Here is a 7,742-nt window from a genome sequence, read left to right as displayed (position 1 = left end):
TATCAATTTACATTTGCACCAACAGTGCAAGAGGATTCCCTTTTCTCCACACCCTCTCCAGCATTTATTGTTTCTAGATTTTTTGATGATGGCCATTCTGACTGATGTGAGGTGATACCTCATTGTAGTTTTGATTTACATTTCTCTAATGGTTAGTGATGTTGAGCATCCTTTCATGTATTTATTGGTAATCTGTATATCTTCTTTGGAGAAATGTCTATTTAGGTCTTCTTCCCATTTTTGCATTGGGTTGTTTGTTTTTTTTGATATTTAGCTGCATGAGCTGCTTATAAATTTTGGAAATTAATCATTTGTCAGTTGCTTCATTAGCGAATATTTTCCTCCATTCTGAGGGTTGTCTTTTTGTCTTGTTTATGTTTTCCTTTGCTATGCAAAAGTAAGTTTCATTCGGTCCCATTTGTTTATTTTTGTTTTTATTTCCATTTCTCTCAGAGGTGGGTCAAAAAGGATCTTGCTGTGATTTATGTCATAGAGTGCTCTGCTTATGTTTTATAGTGTCTGGCCTTACATTTAGGTCTTTAATACATTTTGAGTTTATTTTTGTGTATGGTGTTAGTAAGTGTTCTAATTTCATTCTTTTTACATGTAGCTGTCCAGTTTTCCCAGCACCACTTATTGAAGAGGCTGTCTTTTCTCCATTGTATATTCTTGCCTCCTTTATCAAAAATCAGTTGACCATACATGCGTGGGTTTATCTCTGGGCTTTCTATCCTGTTCCATTGATGTATATTTCTGTTTTTGTGCCAGTACCATACTGCCTTCATTACTGTAGCTTTGTAGTATAGTCTGAAGTCTGGGAGCCTGATTCCTCCAGCTCTGGTTTTCTTTCTCAAGATTTCTTTGGCTATTTGGGCCCTTTTGTGTTTCCATACAAATTGTGAAATTATTTGTTCTAGTTCTGTGAAAAATGCCATTGGTAGTTTGATAGGGATTGCACTGAATCTGTAGATTTAAGCCAATGGCTTAAATTGTACTTGCTCTTTGGTCTTACTACACAGGGATGATTGAGTCTACTTTGTGGAAAATTGGTATTGTGAGACAGGCCAATTCATTCTGAGAGTTAGCTATTTTATTAGACACAATGATTTCTAAAGGTCATATTAATTTTTTTTTGTTATTTTATTTCAAAGTAATCTATAGTTTTGGCATTCATAGAATAAGGAATAAAGGTAACCATAGTTCTTATTTACATAGACATTATCTATTTTGCTTTGAAACACAAAATGCTAAAAACAGTCAGTGCCTTTAGGCTGGGTTTATCTCTAGGCTACCCTAGATGAATGAAACACATTTGTGTTTTCTCCCTCTTTGGAAACTACTTAGTGTAATTGTGATAAGCTTGGTATTTCAATGCCTTGCAAAACATTGACGTCTCATTTTAAAAGAACAAAATGTTCCTTGTGATGACATGGAGCATGTCCTCATGATCTACACTTCATCCATCATTCAACTAAAAAAGAAGTATAGAAATAAGAAACATTACTGAGGCCTATTAACATTTTAAAAATTTTTAAATCTTATTTCTGTTGAGTTTGATTAGCTCCTGCCCCAGAAAAAAGCTTCACGTCGACGTCCTTAGTGAGGAGAGACAAGAACAGATGAATGGCTTTCTTCACGCTTCTTGTTGGGTGAATCAGTCATGCTCCAGGGTCATGTTGAGTTTGCCATTTTTGTACAAAATCACTTAATAAATTGATTGGCACCTTATCTTGGTGTCAGTGTCACTCCACTTTTAGAGATGTCCAAACTGTTTAAATATCAAAAACAAACCATGGAGGACAACTCGGTGAGAAAGGGTTTGTGCTAGCTGAAGATCAAAGGGAGACGGATGACTGCTGTATATACGTGATGTTACCAGAGGAGAAGCACAGTGATTTAGTCAGTGCATATGGTCAGAGCTTCTTGGCTGGCCTCAGTGAACAGTGAAAGCAGCTGGAGACTAAGCCAGGACAAGCATCTACAGAAAATCAAAGTGACATGTTCTAAGGAAAACGAGATTTTCAGCATTAGGAAGGTGAATATTAGAATGTGACTTCATATAAACTATTTTTTAGAAAATTAATGAACCTAATTCTGGGTATGTTAAAGGAAAAAAAAAGAATCCATTTAAGTGGGTAAGTGTTATGAAGTATAAAGCAAAATATGATCACATTAACAATATGATACCTTAAGCTGGCATGGTCAGAAATTTTAAGAGCGCTATCAATAAATTGTCAATCTTGAAGAAAAGATCCTGTGGCCAAATTTTAATTTATGAGTATTTTATTAGCTTGGACTCAGTGTCTGAGTTTTCCACACATGGTCAGTTAATGAATGTACAATGTATTTGGTTGTATAATTTATTGCAAATATGCTGGGGAAGATTTAGGTAAAACATTAAAGAGTCAGTATGAAAAGCAACATTTTAACCTTATAGAGGTTATTCTCTTGAATGATTTGATGATAAACTATGTCATATATGGAGAAAATTTTCAGGACATAAGTTCCATTCAGACTGAAAAGCAGGATATAACTGTAACTTTAAGTAGTTTCCAAATTTGATTTTTTTTTTTTTTTGTCTGACACTCTTCTTGATAAGGTTGTAGGATGACATTATGTAGTCTCATTCTTTTCTGTAAAGCAGTCACTTCAAAAACACAAAGTACCCATTGTGAGAAGCCCAGCCATGGAAGCAGTGATTGGGTATGATGACTTCAGACTACGCTCCAACCATGCTTGTCTATGCAGGATGCTATGGGCTTGGGTTAGGGGAAGCTAAAAGTCATAATGAAAGCAAACTGTGAGCAGCTGTTCCCAAAGTTACTATGTGTTTGGTTTGGACTTCTGCTTTCATGAATTCCTAGAATTCATTTGCAAAATAGTAAGTAAATTTTGCATTTCAAATCTGAACAAAGCATCCGAGGAAAAGAATCCTTAAAAGTAGTGTGACATTGTATTCTATGAAATCTCCAACCACAGAGCCTGCATGCCTGCACACTATCCTATGTTCTATTTGACTTAAATTTTTTTTTTTTAATGATACTGGTATTCTTCTCCAGATGGTATAAGCTCTAAGTACAGGGATTCTGTCTTATTTACTCTAGCATCTAATACCGTGTCAGGCACACAATAGTTGTTCAAAAATATGTGTCAAATATTCATCATATGAATAATTATAATTTAAGATGGCTTAAAAGTTAGAGCTAATGGATTTCTTTTCCTTCAAACCTCTTCTAATCTTTCTTATCTTAGTAAATGGTAACAGTTATTACCCAATTGTTAAGCAGAAACCTGGGCACTGCCCTTGATTCTTTCCTTTCCCTCATCCCCCCTATTTAACAAGCCCTGTAGTTGCTGTCTTGGGTCCGTCCTCCACTCCACATTAGCACCACTGTTGTGGAAGCCTGAGTCATGTCATTTCTTGCTTGGACCTCCTCAATGGTACCCTCACCAGTTTTTCTGCTTTTCCTCTTGCCTTTCTTTAATCTGTTCTCTTCACAGCAGCCAGAATGATCTGAAAGCACAAATGGATCATAATATTCTACTGCTTATACCCTGCAATGGCTTCCCGCCAACTTGACAGACAATCCCCTTCCTTACCAGGGTCTACAAGACCCATCTGGTCTGGTCCTCACCTCCCTCTCCAATCCAGACTTGATCAACCCTTCCATTCCTTCGTTATAATCCAGCCGTGTCTGTCTTCTTGCAGTTCGCCATGCTTTCCTCCACCTCTCAGCTTTTTTTCCTGTGCTTTCTTCTACCTGGAATGAACTTCCTCCTAGTCTTTGAATGGCTGGTTTCTCACCCTTCCAGTCTCACTTCTCCTTTGAGAAACCTCCCTTGAACCCCCACCTGAGTAGGTGTCCCTTCACAGCCCCTCCTCAAGCATTTCATCTGCTTTGCATGTTTTTTTTTAATATGTATAGTTGTTATTTTATTGTAGAAGAAAAAATATCCTGAAATATTTGTTAAATAACAATAACTCCTGACCAAATCATTCTTCAGGGTTCTTGGGCCTCACCATGTGGTTAAATGCAGTGAGCGCTCCCTCAGCCTTATGATAAGCTTCATTAATATTGCCATAAACCACAGAAAAACCCAAAGATTTTCTAAATGGCTTCCAAATTTCTGCATAGATGCCCTTAATTAGTCCAAAGGTAAACAATAAACAAGTTGGCAGAGAAATTAGAAGGATCTCTGAGAGGGAAAAGATGTTAACAATTGGTGAATCTAGAACAAAGGGTATATAGGTGTTCATTACAACATTTTTTCAACTTAATTTTTTAGTTACAAGCAGACTGAAAAGTTGCTTTGGCATGATCATGCTATTTTCCAGATGTGCCTAAAAAATGTATTCAATTATTTCTTTTCAAACCAGAAATAGAAAATCAGTTCTCCCCCAGGTGATACGTTCTATTCTGTTTTAAAAAGCTTCCAGAGCTTTCCGGAAAGTTTACATTATGGGGCTACAGTACGATGATATGGTTTTATAGTTCTTGGGAAGTGTCTGAATCAAACTCTCATCAAAGGTCTGTGATAGTCACTGCTCTGTCCACAACAGTCACATGGCTGCAGCTACAGAAGAGAGGTGGATCCTTGCTGTGTGGATGAAATCCTTTCTGGTGACAGGAAGAAATCTCCTATAGTCCATGGTCAGTTAGTCTAAAGAATCCAGTTTCCTGGAACTTGGGGGAACAAACAATGGCTATCGACTCTGGCAACACCATCTGGTAGGAGCAGTGAGTGTGTAGGTCAACACTGGAGAGGAAGGCAGTCTGCGTGGGATGAGTGTGAATCCAGCCCAGTGTGATGCCCTGCTGATCCTATATGAGGAAAAGCTCTTCTTCGTTCTTGGTGTTGCAATAATCAGACCCAGCACTTTGCTTGGAGATGAGGATATGGGTAATGGTAAATTCATTCCTCATCAGTTTTCCACAGAGAATTCCACATGTCTCTACTCCCCGGACAGTGTTGGCACTGGCTAACTGGAGAAACTGTGGGCAGAGCTTCCCAGGTACCACCATGTGGTGCAGTCCATCGATTGTAGGAGCTTCCGAGTTGCTCAATGCTCCAGGTTTCAAGGATCTACCCACTACAGGTGGCTTGGCAGGCCTTACAGTTGTATTACAGTCCGAAGGCTGTGTGTATATAACAGGTGCCGTGGGGAACACATCTAGGGAGGGCTTCTCTAAGTCAGGTACCAGTGGGCCGTCCAGGCCAGGGTCCACTTTCCCAAACTCCTGTACAATTTTCAGTCATTCTTTTTCTAGTTCCTGGTTTTGGATCATCTCCTCAAAGGCATGGAACTGTTCCTGCTCCAACTGTTGCTGCTTCTGTTGTGCCACCCTCTGTCTTTCCTTTTCCAGCTCTTGCTGGATGGCTACGTTTCGGGCAAATTCTTCCTCTTCCTTCTTTTTTTCTTCATTATAGTCTATATATTCTTTGGTATATCATTTTAACAGTTCTGCTTTCAGCTCTTCTGCTTTGGGAAATGCAATCTCCTTTAATTTCTTTACTGTGTCTTTCTTTTCAGGAATGACAGCCGATTTGTAATCTCAATGCTTTGGTAGTTTCTCAATAAAAAGCGTGATATACTTGTTATAGAGGATGAACGCATGTTCAACGTTGCCTTCCTCAGAGTAAATAGATGTCATTCGTATAATCTCCACTCCAAAGTGGAAGTACCAATGGGGTGGAATGTCTTCGTTTATCTCGACTGCACTACCCATCTGGGAGAGAGCCCTCACCCGGTCTTTGGGTGGGAGGCTCACATCTCCATGGTCAGACATCAGGACCAAGAAGTTCTGTCCCCTCGGACGACACTTGGCGCTTCCGGAACAGCTTTGCATGTTTTTATAGTCCCATCACTATTTGCAAAAATTAATAATTTGTTTATTATCTATCTTCGCTAGAACTTTGGAACTTTGTTTACTATAGCACCCAGTACAATGCCTGATATATATTTTGTGATCAGTAAATATGAAAAATTAATTGAGTGATAGAACATCCAACTAAGTATTTTATATGTATATATAGTGCAGAGGGGAGGTAAATGGGAAAGTTTTGTTTTGGTTTAACCATAACCCTTTCTCCATTAACCCACTTACTAAGCACCAAATACGTGAAAGCTATTCTGAGGCTGTTGTGAATTCAAAGAAAGAGACCTGGTCCCTGCCCTTGTGTACTTAGAGCCTGGGAGAGAAGGTTAGTACGTATATCAGTAACTATAATTCAAGAGATGATTGGAAGAGAAGTGCTCTGGAAGTTTTTTTCATTTATGTACAATTTATATTTTATCTTTTTTTTTTAAATTGCATTAGACAGTGGATAGGGGTTTCAAGGGAAAAAAATGACTTGTCTCTGGATGAATCGGGGAAGGCTTCATGAAGGATTCAGTGTTTAACTGAGATTCTGAGGAATATAGGATTTGGAGGTGCAAGTGGAGTGAAAAAGGGCTGTCACTATAAATGAGAAAATGCTGCGCAAAGCGCGCAGCTCAGGCGGGGAGCTGCTGGAAGGGGCAAAGCTCGCCTGAATAGAAGGGCTGTGTTGGGAAATTGGGGTTTTCAGGGTGTGTGGTGTTTGTAACTGCCTGGAGAAAGAGTTTGTGTATTGTTTGAGGAAGCAAAGAGAAGCCCCTGAAGCTTTTCAAGCTGGGCAGTGATTTCATTCGAGAGTGGTTTGGGATGGTTAGTCTCAATGTGCCGTGTAGGATGGATTAGAACAGGGAAGAAATGGAAGTAAAGGCAGTGTTCGGAAACTTCCAGCTCTAGGAAAGAGGCAAATAAGATCAATGGTGATCATAGTGGGAATGAAGAGTAGGGGGAGATTGGGGAGGTAGTACAGAGGAGAAAGCCACCTGTTTTGGAAACTCATTGATAGGTTCAAGGTGTAGGCAGGGGACAAGATAACTGTGGGGTGATGCCAATAGAATGAGAGCGGAGGTCTAGGTTCATACAATAGTTGGGGAGGAAAACTGAGAAGGAGAGTTCAGTCAGAGTACTTGAGTGTGAGATGGGGAGTATACTTCATGCAGAGTCAGACGACATAGGTTGAAACCCTGACTTGCTCACCAGCTTACTGCTTACTGGTCACCATGTGACCTCCTTAAACTCTCTAACCCCAATTTCCTTCCGCATGAAATGGAAACAAGTCCGTGATTATTGTAATATCAAGTACTAGCGGAAGAATTCAGTGAGATTATGCATTTACGAAGTGCTTTATAAACCCTCGTGGGAGGACAGAATCGGCAAGGAAACTCTAGGTATGTAACTGATGGGTATTGGATATTGGCTATATTATGGATTATAAAACTGCTTTAAACAGTTGTCACGGTTCCTGTTTCCTAGCTTTTATTATGTCATTGTCCCAGAACACATTATTAAAAAGAATTTTTTTTTTTGGTTTGTTTCATTGGTCAGGTAACCTGACCTTTTTCTTTGAAAATTCTTAGTTATATAAAACTTAAACAAGCCATTGAGGAGACTCTAGGACTTGAACAGCGGAAAAGGTAAGCAAGCTGGCAGCCGCGGTGTCGCTCCCTCCGGCGGGTGGAAGCCTCGCTTTCCCGCACTGCCTCCCTGTGTCCTCAGAGGGAAGCGCTGCCGCGGGCTCCCTCTGGTTAAAGCGCCCTCTGTGTCTGGTTCAGAGGCGCGGACATCTGATGGAATTGCAATGCCCGCAGCAGAGCTCCGCGCTAGGCTCAAAAAGCTCTCAGTGCTCTCTAAAGGAAAATGAAATCC

General features: G+C 39.8%; 1 pseudogene; it reads right to left on the bottom strand.

Annotated features, from left to right (window-relative positions):
- Nucleotides 1-4,523: 4,523 nt before the first annotated feature.
- Nucleotides 4,524-5,789, bottom strand: LOC112406881 (STAM-binding protein pseudogene; annotated as a pseudogene).
- Nucleotides 5,790-7,742: the final 1,953 nt, after the last annotated feature.

This window comes from Neophocaena asiaeorientalis, unplaced genomic scaffold (genome assembly GCF_003031525.2).
Source record: "Neophocaena asiaeorientalis asiaeorientalis breed wild unplaced genomic scaffold, Neophocaena_asiaeorientalis_V1.1 scaffold173, whole genome shotgun sequence".
NCBI classification, from domain to species: Eukaryota; Metazoa; Chordata; class Mammalia; order Artiodactyla; family Phocoenidae; genus Neophocaena; species Neophocaena asiaeorientalis.
This window is presented reverse-complemented; position numbering and strand designations above follow the sequence as displayed.